This window comes from Pristis pectinata, chromosome 33 (assembly GCF_009764475.1).
Source record: "Pristis pectinata isolate sPriPec2 chromosome 33, sPriPec2.1.pri, whole genome shotgun sequence".
In the NCBI taxonomy this organism is placed as follows: domain Eukaryota; kingdom Metazoa; phylum Chordata; class Chondrichthyes; order Rhinopristiformes; family Pristidae; genus Pristis; species Pristis pectinata.
This window is the reverse complement of record NC_067437.1, coordinates 266342-288571: the sequence shown is the minus strand read 5'-3', so window position 1 is coordinate 288571 and position 22230 is coordinate 266342. Positions and strand designations below refer to the sequence as shown.

Sequence of the window (22230 nt, the reverse complement as noted above, 5' to 3'; positions counted from 1 at the left end):
TCCAAAACAATCGATGTGTTCTTTAGTTACATTCATAGTGTCATCAAGTTAACACATTCTGTATACAAGGCACCAATGCCACTCCCGTGGCCTCTTTGAACAATGCGTCCATCCAGTGTTGGTGGGGCTGTTACATAGGACTCAGCTCCTCAGTATCTAATGGCAGTGGGATCTTCCCTTGCAGTCCTTCCCCTCAGCCTTTGCAGTGACTGCACTGTGCTTCAGTGTGTCCCTCAGAATGTACTCCTACAGCCTGGAATGTGCCAGTCAGCAGCATTCTCCTGAGGACATCTCGTTGTACTGGAACACCAAGTTTTGGGCAGATCAATGTGTGTCTTTCACTGAGTTGACGATCTTCCAGCAGCACTTGATGTTTGACTCGGTGTGTGTCCCTGGGAACAGCCTGTAGGTCACAGTCCTGTGTTACACAGCTGCTCAGTATGAACAAGAACCTTGCATCCTTTTCCATACCTTAGTAAATACACACACCACAAAGAGGTGGACAATTGTTTCATCTGCACCACAGCTGACTCGAGGGCATTGGGGGTGAGACTCCAATCTCACAGGGAGGGCCCCTCTCACTGCCAGCCGAGGGAGGGCTTTGTGTTTGATGGTGAGTTCTTAGCATTTAAGTGTTGTCATTTACCTGGCGCCCATTTCCATCTGTTTCAACGTGAACTTTAGCTCAAAGCTCCACATTACACTGTGGAACAATCTCATTGGGCCTGTTGTAGAACAGTCCAGTTAGAACTAGAAATACATTGTGCAAACTTGTTGCTCCTATCATTTAAAGTAACACTTTGCTGATGTTAGGGACTTGACTGGGCAGCTTCAGAGCTGACTGCAGGATGTTCCCTCGCACCCAAAACTCACAAGGATGCTTAAACCAACAGTATGGATTTCTTACAGCATTCTCTGCTGAGATACTGATGCAATCGGTGCTTCAGAGGTGACACCAGGCATGGTATTCTATTACTGCAGGCATCGGTGTGCCCGTGACTGACCGTTCAGGGTGGGTCGGGTCCTGGAGGCAGGAAGTAAAAGCCTGGCCCATTAGTAAAGAACCTGCTGTACCCAAACTGGCCATTTCTGTCATCATCCATCTCAGTTTCTCTCTACATTCGTACAGCCTGACCTCCTGGGCATGTCCCACAGCTTCCTCTAACTACCCCATTAACCCATTTGACCCATCCTCACCACATCAAAGATATTGTCTTTGTTCTACCTGTTCTCTCTCCTCCTCACAGAGGGTGTGATCTCTGGAATTCTCCTCCATGTGGACTGTAGAAGCTCAATCACTGGGGTATTTGACACTTCAGCGAGTTCACTACTGTCGGGAACTGGCACAGCAGAGGATGAAGCCTTGGGCATGATCGTGTTAAATAGTGGGATAAGGCTTGAGGGGCCAAGTGGCTGACTCCTGCTCCCAATTGCTTGTGATCTCTGCCACTGAAAATTAACTTGTTTTCTCTTTTTCTCAGTTCTGAGGAAGGGTCTCAGACCTGAAGCATTAACTGTTTCTCTCTCCACAAATGCTGCCTGACCTCCTGTGTGTTTCCAGCTTTTTCTGATTTCATTTCTACTCAGACGTCAGAGACACCACAACCTAGCCACATGCAGTGAATGATGAAGACTACACATCTGCTCTGTGTGTACTGCAGGATTCCTCTGGAATGACGCAGGGAACTTCTTAGTTCCTCTCACCTCCGCTATGTGTCTATTCCTTTGATTAAGGGAGGATCAATCAGATTGTAACTCCTTTATTCAACAAAGGGAAGGAGAGAGAAAACAGGAAACTGAAGGCCAGTTAGCTTCTGTAAAGTGAAAATGTGAAAAATTATTACTAAAAATATTATAGAAAAATTTGAGGTAATCGGGCAAAGTCAGCATGATTCTGAGAAAGTTAAATCATGTTTAACCAACATTATGGATCTTTAAAGAAGTAACATGTTTTGTGGATAAGGGGAACCAGTGGATGTATTATACTTAAGAGTTCCAGAAAGCATTTGACAAAGCAATACATCATTGGTTATTTCAGAAATTAATAGGTCATGGTGTAAGAGGTAACATACTGGTGTTGATATAAGATCACTTGGCTAACAAGAAACAGACTTGGCATAAACAGGTCTTTCTCTGGTTGGTGAGGGGTAATGTGTGGGGTGCCACAGGGATTGGTCCTGGGACCTCAACTTTTCCGATTTGTATAAGTGACTTGGATGAAGGCACCAAAGGTGTAGTGCTAAATATGCTGATGGCTCAAAGGCAAACAGGAAAGTACAGGAAGAGGATGTAAAGAGACATCAATTGGTCCAGCGAATGAGCAAAGATCTGGCAAGTGGAGCATAAGGTGGTAAAATGTGATTTTGTTTATTTTGGCATGAAATATAAATAAAACATTTTCCCTAGATGGTGAGAGATTGCAGAGCTGTGAGATGCAGAGGAATCTGGGTGTCCTTGTGCATGATTCATAAAAGGCAAGTCCTGCTTCAGTTACATAGAGTATTAGAACACAGAGCACAGGAACAGGTGCTTCAGCCCGCTATGTTTGTGCCAACCACGATGACAATTTAAACTTATCCCAACTGCCTGCATATGGTCCATATGCCACCATTCCCTGCATGTTCCTGTGTCTATCTGAATGCCTCTTAAATATTGCTGTCGCATTTGCTTCCACCACCTCCCCCGGCAGCATGTTCCAAGCGCCTACTACTCTCTGTATTTAAAGAAAAACTTGCCTTGTATATCTCCTTTAAACTTACCCTCTCTCACCTTCAAGCTCTGACATTTACACCTGGGCAAAAGACTCTCACTTTAGACCCTATTTATGCCTCTCATCATTTTGCACACTTGTGTCAGGTCATTCCTCAGCCTCCGACACTCCAGATAAAACAATCCAAGTTTGTCTAACCTCTCCTTATAGCGAATACTCTCTAATCCAGGCAACATCCTGATGAACCTCTTCTGCACCTTCTCCACATCCTTCCTGTAATGGGGTGACCAGAACTGCACACAATACTCCAAGTGTGGCCTGACCAAAGTTTTATAGAGCTTCGACATGATTTCCTCACTCTTATACTCGACGTCCCAACTGATGAAGGCAAGCATGCCATATGCCTTATTTACCACCCTACCACTGTGCTTTCACTTTCAGAACTTGTAAGCCATTACTGTCCAGAGTATTGGTCTCCTTACTTAAGGAAGGATGGTAATGCATTGAAAGTAGTTCAAGGAAGGTTCTCTAGATTTTTGGGGTAGTTCGACTAGGAAAGGTTGTACAGGCTTGTGTCTGCTGAAGGTCAGAGGGTGAGGGGAGAATGGATTGATAAATATAGGATCTTGAGGGGTCTTGGCATGACATATGTGGAGAGGATGTGTTCTCAGAGGAACTAGATCTTGGACTCAGTGTTTAAAAAATAAGATGTCACCCATTTAAAAGAAGAGGTGGATTTTATTACCTCTCCAGGTTGTGAGTCATTGGAACTCTCTTAAAAATCAATGATATCAGAGTCTTTGAGTATTTTTGACGCAGGTAGATTCTTGAAAAATAAGGGGATGAAGGTTACTGGGGGTAGAAGGGAATGTAGAGTTGACATCATAATCACATCAGCCATGATCTTATTAAATGGCAGAACAGAATGGGACGGAATTGATGGTTTTGTGGCCAAGTTTGTGGATGATACAAAAATAGATGGAGGAGCAGGTAGAGGTGAGGAAGCAGGGAGTCTGTAGAAGTTTGGACAGGGTAGGAGAATGGGCAAAGAAGTGGCAGATGGAGTACAGCGTAGGAAATGTATGGTCATGCACTTTGGTAGAAAGAATAAAGGTACAGACTATTTTCTAAACAGGGAGCGATTCGGAGGGGCAAAGGGACTTGGGAGTCCAAGTGCAGGATTCCCTAAAGGTTAACTTGCAGGTTGAATCGTTAGTAAGGAAGGCAAATGCAATGTTAGCATTCACTTCGAGAGGACTAGAATATGAAAGCAAGATGTAATGCTGAGGCTTTATAAGGTGTTGGTCAGACTACATTTGAAGTATTGTGAGCAGTTTTGGGTCCCATATCTAAGGAAGGATGTGCTGACATTGGAGGTTTACAAAAGGTTTACTGGGAGTGAAAGGGTTAATGTATGAGGACAGTTGGATGGCTCTGGGCCTGTACTTGATAGAGTTCAGAAGGATAAGGGGGATCTCATTGAAACCTACTGAATATTGAAAGGCCTGGATAGAGTGGACGTGGAGAGGATGTTTCCAGTAGTGGGAGAGTCTAGGACCAGAGGGCACAGCCTCAGAATAGAAGGACAGTCCTTTACAATAGAGATGAGAAGGAATCTCTTTAGCCAGAGGGTGGTGAATCTGTGGAATTCATTGCCACAGACGGCAATGGAGGCCAAGTCATTGGGTCTATTTAAAGCGGAGTTTGATAAGTTCTTGATTAGTAAGGGCATCAAATGTTATGGGGAGAAGGCAGGAGAATGAAGTTGAGAGGGAAAATTAAATCAGCCATGATCGAATGCTGGAGCAGACTTGATGGGCTGAATGACTTAATTCTGTTCCTATGTCTTATGGTCTTGTGGTCTAACAGGAGAACAAGCAAGGGGCCAAGTGGCCTCCTGCTCCTAGTTCACCTTGCCCATCCAACTAACCACAACCTCTCCAGGGGGACCTCCTGATCCACCATGCTTTCTTTCTTCCTGAATTGGCCTTGTCCGTGTTTGCAGTGGACAACTGACCTGGGTCTGGAGCAGGAGAAAACTCAGCCTACCTTGTCCAAGTCTCATATTGCAGAGTCGGGAGTTGGAGCCAGATTTGGAGTGGGATCTTTGAAAAGAGGTGAGTCTCTGTGCATGTGCTTGTGAGTTTCACCTTGCGAGAGTTTAAATGAGGCACATTTGCAAATTGTTGCCAGTTGAATGGCTGATTAACAGCAGCAAGTAAAAGTATAAGCGGAGTGGCCGTGTGTCAGTGGACCATGGTTAGAGTGGGGGCCTGAGGCTTTGGCGAGAAGAGGTGAAGGTAAGTCTCTGGCAAGATTCTTTTTTTCTTGCTGTGGTGTTCCCTTTAGTGCCAGGCCAGAGTAGTTAGAATGGCTCCAGGGTCAGCGGTGTGCTCATCTTGTGAGATGCAGGAGTTCTGGGAGACATCCAGTCTCCCTGATAACCACATCTGCACAAGGTGCATCCAGCTGCAGCTGCTTACAGACCGTGTTAGGAAACTGGAGATGCAGCTGGATAACCTTTGGCTCCTATGGGAGTACATAGATAAGAGGAGTGACTGCCTCCCTGTAGCTGCAGGAGGCAGGTAGCTGGGTGACTGTCAGGAGAAGGACGGAGAATAGGCAGGTAGTGCAGAGTACCCCTGTGGCCGTTCCCCTCAATAACAGGTAGACCGTTTTGGATGATGTTGGGGGGGGACGACCTACCAGGAGAAAGCCACAATGACCAGATCTCTGGCACTGAGCCTGGTCGTGTGGCATAGAAGGGAAGGGGGGGAAAAGAGGAGAGCGGTAGTGATAGGGGATTCCATAGTAAGGGGGGCAGACAGGAGATTCTGTGGACATGAAAGAGACTCCCGGATGGGATGTTGCTTCCCGGGTGCCAGGGTCAGGGACGTCTCGGATCGGGTCCATGGCATTCTGAATGGAGAGGGTAAATAGCCAGAGGTTGTGGTACATATTGGTACCAATGACATTGGTAGGAAAAGGGAAGAGGTCCTGAAGCGGGAATACAGGGAGCTAGGTAGGAGGCTGAAAAGCAGGACTTCAAGGGTAGGAATCTCTGGATTGCTGCCTGTGCCATGTGCCAGTGAGGGTAAAAGTAGGTTGATTTCGGAGTTGAGTGCGTGGCTGAGGAGTTGGTGTAGGGGGCAGGGCTACAGATTTGTTGATCATTGGGATCTCTTCTGGGGAAAGTACGTCCTGCACAATACACCTGAACTGGAGGGGGACCAATATTTTTACGGGCAGGTGAGCTGGAACTGTTGGAGAGGGTTTAAACTAGTTTGGCAGGGGGATGGGAACCAGAGTGATAGGTCGGAGATTGGTGCATTTAGTGTACAAGTAGATGCAGCATGTAGAAAGACTGTGAGGAAGGATAGGAGGTTGAAAAGGCAAAATTGCAGTCAGTTGGATGGGCTGAAGTGTGTCTACTTTAATGCGAGAAGTATCAGGAACACAGGTGATGAACTTGGAGCATGGGTAAACACGTGGAACTATGACGTGGTGGCCATTACAGAGACTTGGCTGTCGCAAGGGCAGGAATGGCTGCTGGATATTCCGGGGTTTAGATGTTTCAAAAAGGACCGGGACGGAGGTAAAAGAGGTGGGGGCGTGGCTTTGCTGATCAGGGACAGTGTTGCAGCTGTAGAAAGGGAGGTCATCTTGGAGGAATCATCTACTGAGTCCGTGTGGGTGGAAGTTAGAAACAGGAAGGGAGCGATCACTCTACTGGGGGTATTCTACAGACCCCCCCCCCCCCCCCCCCCCCCAATAGCAGTAGAGATCCCAAGGAGCAGATCAGGAGGCAAATTTTGGAGAGGTGCAAAAATAACAGGGTTGTTGTCATGGATGATTTCAACTTCCCTAATATTGACTGGCACCTCCTTCGTGTAAAGGGGATAGACAGGGCAGAGTTTGTTAGGTGTGTCCAGGAAGGATTCCTGACACAGTATGTGGACAGGATGACGAGAGGAGAGGCCATTCTGGACCTGGTACTAGACAATGAGCCTGATCAGTTTTCAGATCTCTCAGTGGGAGAGCATTTTGGAGATAGTGACCACAACTCTCTGACCTTTCCCATAGCCTTGGAGAGGGATAGGAGCAGATGATATGGGAAAGTATTTAACTGGGGGAGAGGGAATTATGATGTTATTAGGCAGGAACTTGGGAGTGTAAATTGGGAACAGATGTTCTTGGGGAAGTGCACAGAGGGGATGTGGAGGTTGTTTGGGGATAACTTACATGGGGTTCTGGATAGGTTTGTCTCATTGAGGCAGAGTAAGGATGGTAGGGTGAAGGAGCCGTGGTTGACAAGGGACATAGAATATCTTGTCAAGAGGAAGAAAGACACTTACCTGAGGTTTAGAAAGCATGGATCAGACAGGGCTCTGGAGAGTTACAAGGTAGCCAGGAGGGTGCTTAAGAATGGACTTAGGAGAGCTAGAAAGGGGCATGAGAGGTCCTTGGTGAGTAGGATCAAGGGAAACCCCAAGGCTTTGTACACATACGTGAAGAATAGGAGGATAACCAGTGTGATGGTAGGACAGATCAGGGATAAAAGAGTAAGTCTGGAGTCGGTAGAGGTAGGGGAGGTCCTTAATGAATACTTTGCTTCAGTACTCACCAGTGAGAGAGATTTTGTTTGTGAGGATGGCGTACCACAGGCTGATACGCTAGGGCATGTCGACTTGAGGAAAGAGTATGTGCTGGAACTTTTGAAAAACATTAGGATAGATAAGTCACTGGGGCCAGAAGGGATATATCCAAGATTATTACAGGAAGCGAGGGAAGCGATTGCGACGCCTTCGGTGATGATCCTTACGTCCTCACTGGCCACAGGGGTAGTGCCTGATGATTGGAGCGTGGCAAATGTTGTTCCTCTGTTTGAGAAAGGGAGTAGGGATAACCCTGGGAATTGTAGACCAGTGAGTCTTACTTCAGTGGTGGGCAGAATTACTGGAGAAGATTCTTAGAGACAGGATTTATGGGCATTTGGAGAAGCATAGGCTGATTAGGAACAGTCATCATAGCTTTGTGAGGGGCAGGTCGTGCCTCACGAGCCTGATTGAATTCTTTGAGGATATGACAAAGCACATTGATGGAGGTAGAGAAGTCGATGTGGTGTACATGGATTTTAGTAAGGCGTTTGATAAAGTTCCTCATGGAAGGCTCATTCAGAAAGTCAGGAGGCATGGGATCCAGGGAAACTTGGCTGTGTGGATTCAGAATTGGCTTGCCCGTAGAGGACGGAGGTTGGTGGTAGACGGAGCGTATTCTGCCTGGAGGTCGGTGACCAGTGATGTTCTGCAGGAATCTGTTCCGGGACCCCTGCTCTTTGTGATTTTTATAAATGACTTGGATATGGAAGGATGGGTTAGTAAGTTTACTGATGACACAAAGGTTGGTGGTGTTGTGGATAGTGTAGAATGTTGCTGTAGATTACAACAGGACATTGATAGAATGCAGAGCTGGGCTGAGAAGTGGCAGATGAAGTTCAACCCGGAAAAGTGTGAAGTGATACACTTCGGGAGATCGAATTTGAAGGCAAAATACAAGGTGAATGGCAGGATTCTTAGTAGTGTGGAGGAACAGAGGGATCTTGGGGTCCACGTCTATAGATCCCTTAAGGTTGCCGCACAGGTCGATAGGGTTGTTAAGAAGGCGTATGGTGCACCTTCATTAATCGGGGTATTGAGTTCAAGAGCCGCGAGATGATGTTGCAGCTCTATAGAACTCTATAGAACCACAGTTGGAGTATTGTGTTCTGTTCTGGTCGCCTCATTGTAAGAAGGATGTAGAAGCTTTGGAGAGGGTACAGAGGAGATTTACCAGGATGCTGCCTGGATTGGAGAGCATGTCTTATGAGGATAGGTTGAATGAGCTTGGGCTTTTCTCTTTGTGAGAAGGAGGATGAGAGGTGACTTGATAGAGGTGTTGAGGATGATAAGAGGCATAGATCGAGTGGACAGTCAAAGACTTTGTCCCAGGGCATAAATGGCTAACATGAGGGGGCATAATGATAAGGTGACTGGAGAAAGGTATGGGGGGGGGATGTCAGGGGTAAGTTTTTTTTACACAGAGTGGTGGGTGTGTGGAATGCACTGCCGGCAGAGGTTGTGGGGGCAGATACATTAGGGACAATTTAAGAGACTCTTAGATAGGCACATGAATGACAGAGAAATGGAGGGCTACGTGGGTGGGAAGGGTTAGATAGATCTTAGAGCAGGTTAAAATGGCGGCACAACATTTGGGCCGAAGGGCTGTACTGTGTTATAACAAGCTATGTTCTATGTACCTGCCCATTCCCCGTAATCCTTGTCTTGAATATATTCAATGATGGTCTCCATAGCCGTGTTGTGTAGGAAGTTCCACAGCCTCGTGACCCACAGAGAGAGGAAATCCCTTCTCGTATTCTGCCTGAGCAACTTTGTAAGTTTAAGTTGAAGCTAGATTAGAGCATGGTAGGTGGAATGGAAAGGTGGGTTGACTGATTGATGGCGAAATACTGTGGCCTGTCTGTTGTGTAAATTCCATGTTATTCCCACTCTCCCTGAGACAACACATCTGCAGGAGGATGAAAGGGATGAGAGAGAGTGTGTGTGTGTGTGTGTGTGTGTGTGTGTGTGTTAGGTGGGTGAGTATGGTTGGTGCTCAGGAGACAGCAGGAGAGGGCCCCAATTCTCCTGTATCTCTAATCATAGGATGCCGAACATGTCCCCCTGTTTTGCTTGGAGACAGGAATAGGCCTTTCAGCCCTTGAACCTACTTTTCCATTCCCTATCATTGCCACCATTGTTCACTGTGTCCCAGATCCAGACCCTTGATCCTCTTGTCGATCTCAGCCTTCTATTTACTGACGGCAAAATAGCTGACCCCTTTTTATGTCACTGCACCCACCCTGCCCCACCAGTTCTGGCTCCAATCTGAGGATGCGGCCTCTCTAGATGTCGATGTGATCCATGTGCCCAATATTTCTCTGCTCAGTGCCCTCACCCAGCAACGCGTGAAGGAGCAGGAGAGAGGGTGGATGTGTCTGTCACTGGGATTGGGTGCTGCATTCTACTGATCTGCTGTATGCTTGCTCTACTTTCAGTTGGTTGAAGACTTTGAATGGAAGCAGCAGCTTGAGGATGACTGCCTCAACATCAAGCAGACGACAGAAATGGAAATAATGGTATGGATTAGCGGGGCTGCTGAAGGAGGAAGATGCTCCACACCCTAACCGCAGCAGTGTCCAATTGACTTTTTCCTTGGATGTGACTTTAAGAACAAAGCTCGTTGTCGTGTAACACTGCCCTAACACACATTCCAGGGTTTACCCAGGTGTTTCCTGCTATGCCTTGCCAGTTCTCGCACCTACAGCAGTGTCACACAACTGGGAAGCACAGTATCACAGCTGCTACCTCACAGCACCATGACCAGGGTTCAATCCTGACCCCAGGTGCTGTCTGTTTGCACATTCTCCCTGTGACACATGAGTTTCCTCCAGGCGCTCTGGTTTCCTTCCTCATCCCTAAGATGTGTGCACTTAACAGTTAATATTTTGGGTGTGAGATCCTTCAATCGTTCTGAAGAAGGGTCACAGAAAAACTGTTTCTCTCTCCACTGATGCTGCTTGACCTGCTGAGTATTTTCAGCATTTTCTGTTTTAGTTTCAGATTTTCAACAGTTTTGTCTTGGAATGGCTGATTATCTGAAATATTTTAATTTAATGTTGAATGCCAAAGGCTGGAACATCAGAAGGGGAGGTTTATTGGAGCAGTGTCGAAATCAGTGTGGGAGTGGGACAGAGAATTGAACTGACGGGTAAGTGGAAGCTCGGCCACCCTTGCAGACCAAGCAGAAGTTGTGGAGTCACAGAAAGCTACAGCATGAAACAGGCCCTTCAGTCCACTGAGTCCGCACTGACCATCAATCACCCATTTACACTAATTCAGAATCGGATTAATTATCACTGACACATGTCGTGAAAATTGTTGTTTTGCGGAAGCAGTACAGTGCAAGACCTAAGGACATAAAAATTACTACAAGTTACAAAAATAAATAAATGTTGCAAAAGACGAATTATGAGGTAGTCTTCATGGACCATGCAGAAATCTGATGGCGGAGGGGAATAAACTGTTCCTAAATCGTTGAGTGTGCGTGAAGAGGGCATGTCCCAGATAGTGAGGGTCCTTAATGATGGATGCCACCTTCTTGAGGCACCGCCTCTTGAAGATGACCTCGATGGTGGGGACAGTTGGGTCTGTGATGGAGCTGGCTGAGTCTACAATCCTCTGCAGCCTCTTTTGATCCTGCGCATTAGAGCCTCCATACCAGGCAGTGATGCACCCAGTCAGAATGCTCTCCACTGTACATCTGTAGAAATTTGCAAGAGTCTTTGGTGACATACCAAATCTCCTTAAACTCCTAATGAAGTAGAGCCACTGGCATGTCTTCTTCATGATCGCATCAATGTGTTGGGCCCAAGATAGATCCTCTGAGATGTTGATGCCGAGAAACTTGAAGCTGCTCACCCTTTCCACCGCGGACCCCTCAATGAGGACTGGTGTGTGTTCTCCCAACTTCCCCTTCCTGAAGTGCGCAATCAATTCCTTGGTCTTGCTGACGTTGAGTGAGAGGTTGTTGTTGTGAGACCACACAATCAGCTGATCTATCTCACTCCTGTACGCCTCTTCATCGCCATCTGAGATTCTACCAACAACGGTGGTGTCAATTGCGAATTTATAGATGGCATTTGAGCTGTGCCTTGCTAATCAGTCATGAGCGTAGAGGAAGTAGAGCAGTGGACTAAGCACACATCCTTTAGGTGCGCCTGTGTTGATTGTCAGCGAGGAGGAGATGTTATTGCTGATTCGCATTCACTGTGGTCTCCTGACAAGGAAGTTGAGGATCCAGTTGCAGAGGGAGGTACAGAGCTTTGTTGATTAGTACTGAGGGGATGATGATGTTGAATGCCAAGCTGGAATTGAGGTTGAAGATGTCCTTGAACACTCCAGCCAGTTGGTCGGCACAGATTTTCAGTGTCCTGCCAGGTACACCGCCGGGGCCTGACACCTTGTGAGGGTTCACCCTCTTGAAGGATGTTCTGATGCAGGTCTCCGAGACAGTGATCACAGGGTCGCCAGATGCTGTGCGTACTTGCACAGGTTTAGTGTTTTTCTCCCTTTAAAAGTGTGCGTAAAAGGCATTGAGCTCATCAGGGAGTGAAGTGTCATTGCCATTTATGCTGTTAGGTTTCACCTTATAGGAGGTAATGGCATGCAAACCTGCCACAGCTGTCATGTGTCCGATTGTGTCTCTGACTTCACGTGGAATTACCTTTTCGCTGACATTATGGCCTTCCGTAGGTCATACCTGGACTTCTTGTAGGGTTCTGGATCGCCGGTCTTGAACGCCACAGATCTAGCCCTCAGACTGTGAATCTCCTGGTTCATCCAGGGCTTCTGGTTTGGGAAAACTTCGTATGTTCGCGACGGCACACACTCAACCGTGTAGGTCTTGTTGAAGTCGGTGACGGCTGTGGCATATTCAGATCTGAAGATGAATCCCTGAATATGGTCCACTCCACTAATTCAAAGCAGTCCTGTAAACGCTCCTCCACCTCCCTTGACCAGACCTTCGCGGTCCTCACCACTGGTGCTGCGGTCCTCAGTCTCTGCCTGTATGTCTGGAGTAGAAGTACAGCCAGGTAATCGGACTTGCCAAAGTGCAGGCGTGGGATGGCACAGTGGCATTTTTGGTGGTGGTCTAACAGTGATCGAGTGTGTTGGCTCCTCTGATTCCACAAGTGACATGCTGGTGGTAGTTTGTCAGAGACTTCTTCAAGCTAGCCTGATTGAAGTCCCCTGTGATGATTGGGAAGGCATCAGGGTACGCTGTCTCATGACTGTTGATCATGGTGCTCAGCTCCCCCAGTGCCAGATTGATGTTTGCCAGGAGTGGAATATACACTGCTACCAGGATGACAGCGGAGAACTCCCTCGGCAGATAAAAAGGACGACACTTGACTGCCGGATGTTCCAGGTCAGGGGAGCAGGACTATGTCTGAAACAAACCCCATTTTTTATTCTCCCCACATTCTCATCAACTCCCCTCAGATTCTACCACTCACCCACACTCTCGGGACAATTTACAGCGACCGATTAACCTCCCAACACGTACGTCCTTGGGATGTGGGAGGAAACCGGATCCCCTGGGGGAAACACATGTAGTCACAGGGAGAATGTGTAAACTCCACACAGATAGCACCCTTGGTCAGGATTGAACCTGGGTCTCTGATGCTGTGAGGCAGTGGCTCTACCACCTGTGCCACTGTGCCGTCCTGGTATTGTACAAAAACAAATCAATGCGATTGTGATGGAACAGAAGTCCTTTCCCTATGGTGATCCATTTGCATTTTCTTTTTCCCTAATGTTGGGTGACAGCTCTACGGCATCGAGTCTCCACACATTGTGCACAGTTACACAGGCATTGAGGAAGGTGTCGAGCGTTTAATCAGAACCCGCAAGGCAGCTATTCTACAGGAACTGAGGGAGAAGCTGGCCAAACAGATGACCAAGATAAAGGCAAGCACCCACTGGGGCAATAAAAGAGATGAACTTGCACCTCTATCGTGCCTTTTACATCCCTTTTGGAACGTTCCAAGTGCTTTACACCCATGGACAATGTTGGAGATACATTCACTGTTGTCATATGGGAAACTCATCACCTGGTTTCTGCACAGCACGTTCCCACAAATAGTATGATGACAGTGACCTGGTAACCCATTGTTATTGATAAATATTGACCAGGATACCCCTGCTCATTGATTAAGCAGTGGCGTCTTTTTCTTTCACCTGAGCGATCATTCGAAGCTTTCGTTTAACCTCTTTGACCATACAGCATTCCCTCAAATGCCCTGGAGTCTTAGTCTAGCATTTTCTCCATACAGGAAAACTCTAATTATCCGGCACACTCATCTTTGGAGCCAGATCGGCAGATATTCTAGACAATTGGATGTTATTCTATTAATGGCCCAACATACTTCCATTATTTTTAAGATGTTACACGGTATTATAATAACTTTTCCAGTGAACCTGCCAAGTTTAAAGGGAGCATGGGAACGGGGCCCTGGTGTGTGAAAAGGGAAAACAGCAAACTGTTACCTGGTGATCCAGATGCTGAACCATTGGGATTTCCAAACAGTTGGATTGCAGATTATCATGTTTAACTGGGATAACCAAATCACTTGCCTACATGGACCTGGTAGAATTCAGCATGACATTGCCTCAATAGCTCTTTCAGAATAAAATGCTACAGTTCTCCTATTATAATTAAAGACCCCCATGTCTGGAAATCCACCTCCAAACCTTTTCCAGAGAATTTATCCAGGAATCCCACCTAAGCAGACTCCTGGTATCTTGTATCTCCAAAATCCTGACAAAGAATCTAAAAAGACAAGAAAAAATATGGCCAATATCATAAGATATCTTTATTAGTCACATGTACATCAAAACACACAGTAGAAAGCATATTTTGCGTAGAGTGTTCTGGAGGCAGCCCACAACTGTCCCTGCCAACACCCCCGCCCTTGTAGTCCTTTGAGATATGCTTGGGTATCAAATTAAAACCCAATCCCACCATGTCCAAACCCAACCTGACCCAAACCTAAGGATTTATAATTTCCATACGTGACCGTGAGCATAGCAATCTCAAACATGCTCTTCATCTGTTTGAGGTTGAAACACCAAGAATAGAGGAACTGTGATTAGACCAAGCACGTTGTCCTTAGCCTGGTTGGCTCAACTCTGCACGGCCAGGTCTGAGCCTGATTGTACTCTCAGGATGTACACCCTGCCTAACCCTGATGCACACACTCAGGACCCTTGGGGCTTGGGTCAGGTGCATTATATTATTTGCACAGGTTAGCAGAATAATGTAAAACTGAGCTGATGTGGGCCAAGCAAACATAATGGATTGGTTTCTGTTGCAGGGACTGACGAAACAATGTGCACAAGCTGTAGGTCAGAACCAGCCTTCACCATTCAAGCCTTAACAGATGCTGATATTGTCAATAAAGATGGGATTATCTTGATGCTTGTGATTGCCTCCAACTATCTTCCACCTTTCACCCTTCCCTTGCCTCTCAGTCTTAATCCTCTCTCTTTCACCCTTCCATCTCTCAGGGGTGTTTAAATATTTGTCCTGAGTTACACAGCACAGAAACAGGGCCTTCTGCCCAGCTCAACCATGCCAACCAACTTTCCTACCTCAGCTAGTCCCATTTGCCCACACTTAATCCATATCTCTCCAGACCTTTCCTATCCACATACCCATCCGAACGCCATTTGAACATTGTAATCGTACCTGCCTCTACCACTTCCTCTGGCAGCTCTTTCATACACCCACCACCCTCTGTGTAGAAAAACTTGTCCCTCAGGTTCCCTTTAAATCTTTCCCCTCTCGCCTTAAAGCTGTGCTGTCTAGTTTTAGACACGCCTACCTGGAAAAAGACTATGACCATTCACCTTATCTATGCCTGTCATGATTTTATAAGGTCACCCCTCAGTCTTTGACACTCCAGGGAAATCAGTTCCAGCCTGTCTAGTCTCTCCTTAAAACTCAAGCGCCCCCAGTCCTGGTAACATCCTTGTGAATCTTTTCAGCACACTTTCCACTTAATTGCATCCTTCCCATAGTTAGGTGACCAGAACAGTACACAATACTCCAAATGTGGTTTCACCGACATCTTGTTCAGTTGCAACAAAATGTCCCGATTCTTGTATTCAAAGCCCTGTCTGATGAAGGCTAGCATGCCGAACACCTTCTTCACCTGTGAAGATATTGAGTGTACCTGTTCTAGAGTCCTAAACTTAAGTCAGGACCATAAGTCTTATTAGTTACAGTGTCTATCACTACCCTCACTTTAGGGAGATTATATTGTATCACCCTATGGTTGATTAATTTACTTCACTACTTTACTCTCTTTTCTGAAGGAGTTTAGCTGTCAATAATTACTATTTTGAGCAGTGGGTCCCCCCTCCCAACCAAGGAGGAGATACTTACAGTGTTCAAAACAGATTAAACAGTTATTTTATTTTAATTGAGGGACATTGATTTGAGGAGTAAATTCTAACAAAGATTATAATTCTACAAAGGATTTCGAAACACAAGCACAATTCTTACAAACTAGAAAAATGTGCCAATGACTAGCAGATGAACAGTTCGCAGAAAGGTTGTCTGTCGCAGAAAGAAGGCTCTGGGAAAAGATCATCCTCAGGTCGAGGTTGAGGAGTGGACTCTGTCTTCATCTCTGTAACTGCTCCCTACCCTTCCTGCCTTCCAATATTTATATCTTTTTTTTTGTTTTTGCCAGTCATTTAGTGATGACCTCATCTGCATGTGATGTTTTCACAATCGCATTGATCAGGTCAGATGGCGGGAGCCTAAGGTTAACATAAACGTCATTTCTTCTGAGTAGGTTGCAGTCTCAGTTAACGAGAGGCTTCCTGAGCCTGGACAGCATTGTTTCTCAAGAGGATGGGTAAAGAGTACTAGTTAAAGTTTAACAATAAACATCTTGAACCTTAGACAATTTCTTCAGCTGTGCTAAAAAGCGGAGGTTAGCAAAAAGCCTCCTGACCCTGAATTGTGAATATCCATCACAATTATAGCTAGGTGACCAGAACAGCACACAATACTCCAAGTGTAGTTTCACCAACGTCTTGTACAGTTGTAACAAGATGTCCCAACTCTTGTACTCAATGCCCTGTCTGATGAAGGCTAGCATGCCGAACACCTTCTTCACTGCCCTGTCTACCTGTATCGCTACTTTCAGGGAACATTGTGCTTGTATCCCTAGGTCTCTCTGTTCTACAACAGTGTCCAGAGCCCTACCATTTACTGTGCAAGTCCTGCCCTAGTTTAACCTAGCAAAACACATCACTGTACTACCTCAATGCACTCTGTACTAACTCAATGTATCTGCACTGTGTAATGAATTGATCTGTACAAACGGTTTGCAAGGCAAGTTTTTCACTGTACCTCGATACAAGTGACAATAATAAACCAACACCACTTTGCACTTGTCCAAGTTATATTCCATTTGCCATTGCTTTTCCCACTTTCCCAGTTGATCTGGATCCTGCTATAACCTTAGACAACCTTCTTCACTGTCCACCACACCGCTACTTCTGGTGTCATCTGCAAACTTACTAACATGCCACCTACATTCTCATCAAAGTCGTTAATATAGGTGACAAACAACAGGGACCCAGCGCTAATTCCTTTGGCACACTGCTAGTCACAGGCCTCCAATCCGAATATCTCCTTTAAACTTTCCCCTTCTCACCTTAAAGCTGTATCATCTAGTACTTGACATTTCCACCCTGGGAAAAATACTGTCTGCCCTATCTGTGTCTCTCATAATTTTGTATATGATCAGGCTGACCCCACAGCCTCCGACACTCCAAAGAAAAGTGTGTCTACTTTAATGCGAGAAGTATCAGAAACAAGGCTGATGAACTTAGAGCGTGGGTAATTACGTGGAACTATGATGTCGTGGCCATTACAGAGACTTGCCTGTCGCAAGGGCAGGAATGGCTACTGGATATTCCGGGGTTTAAATGTTTCAAAAGGGACAGGGATGGAGGTAAAAGAGGTGGGGGAATGGCTTTACTGATCAGGGACAGTGTCACAGCTGTAGAAAGGGAGGATGTCCTGGAGGAATCGTCCACTGAGTCAGTGTGGGTGGAAGTCAGAAACAGGAAGGGAGTGATCACTCTTTTGGGAGTATTCTACAGACCCCCAATCGCAGCAGAGACCCCTAGGAGCAGATCGGGAGGCAGATTTTGGAGAGGTGCAAAAAAACAGGGTTGTTGTCATGGGTGATTTCAACTTCCCTAATATTGATTGGCACCTCCTTAGTGTAAAGGGGACAGATGGGATGGAGTTTGTTCGGTGTGTACAGGGAGGACTCCTGACACAGTATGTGGACAGGCCGACTAAAGGAGAGACCATACTGGACATGGTACTATGCAATGAGACTGATCAGGTTTCAGATCTCTCGGTGGGAGAGCATTTTGGAGATAGTGACCAGAACTCCTTGACCTTTACCATCGCCTTGGAGAGGGATAGGAGCAGACGATATGGGAAAGTATTTAACTGGGGGAGGGGGAATTATCACGCTATTAGGCAGGAACTTGGGAGTGTAAATTGGGAACAGATGTTCTTGGGGAAGTGCACAGTGGAAATATGGAGGTCGGTTAAGGAATACTCGCATTGAAAACTGGATAGGTTTGTCCCACTGAAGCAGGGTAAGGATGGTAGAGTGAAGGAACTGTGGTTGACAAGAGATGTAGAATATCTTGTCAAGAGGAGGAAAGAAGCTTACCTGAGGTTTAGAAAGCATGGATTAGACAGGGCTCTGAAGAGTTACGAGGTAGCTAGGACGGAGCTTAAGAATGGACTTAGGAGCTAGAAGGTGACATGACAGGACCTCGGCGAGTAGGATCAAGGAAAACCCCAAGGCATTCTACACATATGTGAAGAATAAGAGGATGACTAGAGTGAGGGCAGGACCGATCATAGATAAAAGAGGAAACGTGCCTGGAGTCGAAAGAGGTAGGGGAGATCCTTAATGAATACTTTGCTTCACTATTCACCAGAGAGAGATGCCTTGACGTTTGTGAGGATGGTGTACGACAGACTGATATGCTAGAGCATGTCGACGTGAGGAAAGAGGATGTGCTGGAACATTTGAAAAACATTAGGATAGATAAGTCACTGAGGCCGGGTGGGATATATGCAAGATTATTACAGGAAGCTGGGGAAGAGATTGCGACGCCTTTGGTGACAATCTTTGCGTCCTCACTGGCCACAGTAGTAGTGCCAGATGATTGAAGGCTGGCAAATGTTTTTCCTTTGTTTAAGAAAGGGAGTAGGGATAACCCTGGGAATTACAGACCAGTGAGTCTTACTTCAGTGGTGGGCAAATTACTGGAGAAGATTCTTACAGGATTTATGGGCATTTGGAGAAGCATAGGCTGATTAGGGACAGTCAGCATGGCTTTGTGAGGGGCAGGTTGTGCCTTACGAGCCTGACTGAATTCTTTGAGGATATGACAAAGCACATTGATGAAAGTAGAGCTGTGGATGTGGTGTACATAGATTTTAGTAAGGCATTTGATAAGGTTCCTCATGGAAGGCTCATTCAGAAAGTCAGGAGACATGGGATCCAGGGAAACATGGTTGTGTGGATTCAGAATTGGCTCACCCACAGAAGACAGAGGCTGGTGGTAGATGGAACATATTCTGCCTGGAGGTCAGTGACCAGTGGTGTTCTGCAGGAATCTGTTCTGGGACCCCTGCTCTTTGTGATTTTTATAAATGACTTGGATGTGGAAGGATGGGTTAGTAAGTTTGCTGATGACACAAAGGTTGGTGGTGTTGTGGATAGTGCAGAAGATTGCTGTAGATTACAACAGGATATTGATAGAATGCAGAGCTGGGCTAAGAAGTGGCAGACGGAGTTCCACTGGGAAAAGCGTGAAGTGATACACTTCTAGAGATTGAATTTGAAGGCAGAATACAAGGTTAATGGCAGGACTGTTAGCAGTGTGGAGGAACAGAGGGATCTTGGGGTCCATGTCCACGGATCCCTCAAGGTTCCCGCACAGGTCGATAGGGTTGCTAAGAACTTGTATGGTGTTTTGGCTTCATTATTTGGGGTACTGAGTTCAAGAGCCGGGAGGTAATGTTGCAGCTCTATAGAACTCTGGTCAGACCACACTGTGTTCTGTTCTGGTTGCCTCATTATAGGAAGGATGTGGAAGCTTTAGAGAGGGTGCAGAGGAGATTTACCACGATGCTGCCTGGATTGGAGAGCATGTCTTCTCAGGATAGGTTGAGTGAACGAGGACTTTTCCTTTTTGGAGAGAAGGAGGATGAGAGGTGACTTGATAGAGGTGTACAAGACGATAAGAGACATAGATCGAATTGACAGTTAGAGACTTTTTTCCAGGGCGACAATGGCTAACACAAGGGGACACAATTTTAAGGTGATTGAAGGAAGATATAAGGCGGATGTGAGGGGTAAGTTTTTTTTACACAGAGAGTCATGGGTGCGTGGAACACACTGCCAGCAGAGGTTGTGGGGGCAGATACATTAGGGACATTTAAGAGACTCATAGATAGACACATGAATGATAGAGAAATAGGGGGCGATGTGGGAGGGAAGGGTTAGATAGTTCTTAGAGCAGGATAAAATGTCGGCACAACATTGTGGGCCAAAGGGCCTGCACTGTGCTGTAATGTTCCTAGTTCTGAGTTCTATGTTCCCTCCACAAATGGTGCCTAGCCCGCTGAGTTCCTCCAGCAATTTATTTGTTGCTCCAGATTCCGGTATCAGCAGCCTCTTGTGTCGCCACATCTTTCATTAAATCCAGTCTGACACTGCAATACTTTCTGAAGAACAGTCACTGCCATAATCTGGTTGCCATACTACAGAATATGAATGTGAGAAAGGGTGCAGAAAAGATTTACAAGGATGTTGTCAGGACTGGAGGGCTTGAATTATAAGGAGAGATTCGACAGGCTGGGGTAGTTTTCCCTGCAGCAAAGGAGGCTGAAGGGTGACCTTATAGAGGTTTATAGAATCAAGAGGGGCACAGGGTGAATGGTCACAGTCTTTTTCTCAGGGTAGGGGAGTCTAATACTAAGGGGCATACGTTTAAGGAGATGGGGGCAACTTTTTCACACAGAGGTTGGTGGGTATGTGGAGCGAGCTACCAGAGGAAGTGGTAGAGGTGGGTAGAATTACAAAGTTTAAAAGAAATTTAGACAGGTACATGAATAGGAAAGGTTTAGGGGGATATGGGCCAAACACAGGCAAATGGGACTAGCTCAGGTAGACAACTTGGTCAGCATGAACAAGTTGGGCTGAAGGGCCGGTTTCCATGCAAACTGTGATGTAATATTGACCAACCAATTTATTTTGAGAATGTTTTGTGAAGCATTAAGATTGGTAAGGAGAGCAGCGATTGTGCTCTACTCTTCAAATTAACACAGTGGGATTCCCCACACACTCAAAGACAACAGACTGGGTTTAACACCTCCGTTGAAAGATAAAATTTCTGATGTGCAGCAATCCCTCAATGTTACATTGTTTTTTTCAGTTTACAGTGGTGGGCTTGAACCCATTGCCGTTTGACATTTGTGGATAATCCATTGGATTAAGTATACATCATTGTTTCAACTGCTCAGCATTTTTATTGAGATGCATAGGTGCTGAGGAAAGAGAGAATCACATCCATTACTTCATGTTTCTTCCCAAACATTCCAAAGCAGATTACAGCAAATGAAGCTATTTTAAAATGTCATCACTTCATTCTCCTCTGCTGACTTATGGTTTGTTGGTTCAATTCCTACTCCAGAGCTCTGAAAGCATAAAATCCAGGCTGACACCCCAGTGCTGTATTGTGGGAGCTGCTGGCTAACAGGTGAAATGCCAAAACAAGGCCCCACCTGCTCTCATGGATGGCCTCCAGGAGAGTTCTCTCCAGAGTCCTGGCCAATATTAAGAACATAACCACCATCCTCAAAGCAGATGATCTGGTCCTAGAGTCATACAGCTTGGAAACAGGCCCTTTGGCCCAACTGGTTCATGTCAACCACAATGCCCATCCAAGCTAGTCCCATTTGCCAGTGTTTGGCCAGAACTTTCTAAATCTTTACTCTCCACTTACCTGTCCAAGTGTTTTTTTAAATGTTGTTATTGAACCTGTCTCAACCACTTCCCGTGGCAGCTCGTTATACATACATACCACCTTCTGTGTAAAAACAGTTGCTCCTCAAGTTCCTATCAAATCTTTCCCTGCCCACCTTCAACCTATGCCCTCTAGCTTATGATTCCTCAACCCTGGGAAGTGCATTCACCCTATCTCTGTCCCTCATGATTTTATACACCTCCATAAGATCACCTCTCAGTCTCCTACGCTCCAAGGAAAAAAGTCCCAGCCTGTCCAACCTCTCCCTGTAACTCAGTCCCGTGAGTCCTGGAACATCCTTGTAAATCTTTTCTGCATATTTCCTATTGTAGGGCGACCAAAAAGGAACACAATACTCCAGGTGCGGCCTTACCAGCTTCTTGTACAACCGCACCATGATCTCGCAACCCTGCATCAGGACCCGAAACATCCCCAATTGTTTTCCTCGGACAGATGCTGCTCGACCTACTGAGCTCCTCCAGCAGACTGTGTGTTGCTCCAGAGTCCATCATCCGCAGCCCCGTGTCTCCAAGGACCCTCGTCTACAACACTCCCCAGGGCCCTACGGTCAATAGTCATGTCTGCTGTTTCTGATGATTTATTACGCGCACTGACTACCGTTTTCCATCTATCACAACAGTTAACACGCTGGCAAATTATCGCATCCGGTGACAAGGATCCGCAAGGCGCCAAATCTCCCGCCGTCGCAGCTCCAACTCCTGCCAGGACTTGCGCGACAAACTGGAGTCAGACGTAGACGTGGCGTGTGATGTC

At 46.2% G+C, this 22230-nt stretch overlaps 1 long non-coding RNA gene across 1 annotated transcript; it reads right to left on the bottom strand.

Annotated features, from left to right (window-relative positions):
• Window positions 1–22167, bottom strand: LOC127585458 (uncharacterized). Its single transcript, XR_007958508.1, has 3 exons — window positions 21830–22167; window positions 14062–14140; window positions 1–403 (listed from the first exon to the last, which is right to left on the bottom strand). It is a non-coding gene; the product is annotated as an uncharacterized LOC127585458 (long non-coding RNA).
• Between the last annotated feature and the right edge of the window lie 63 nt (window positions 22168–22230).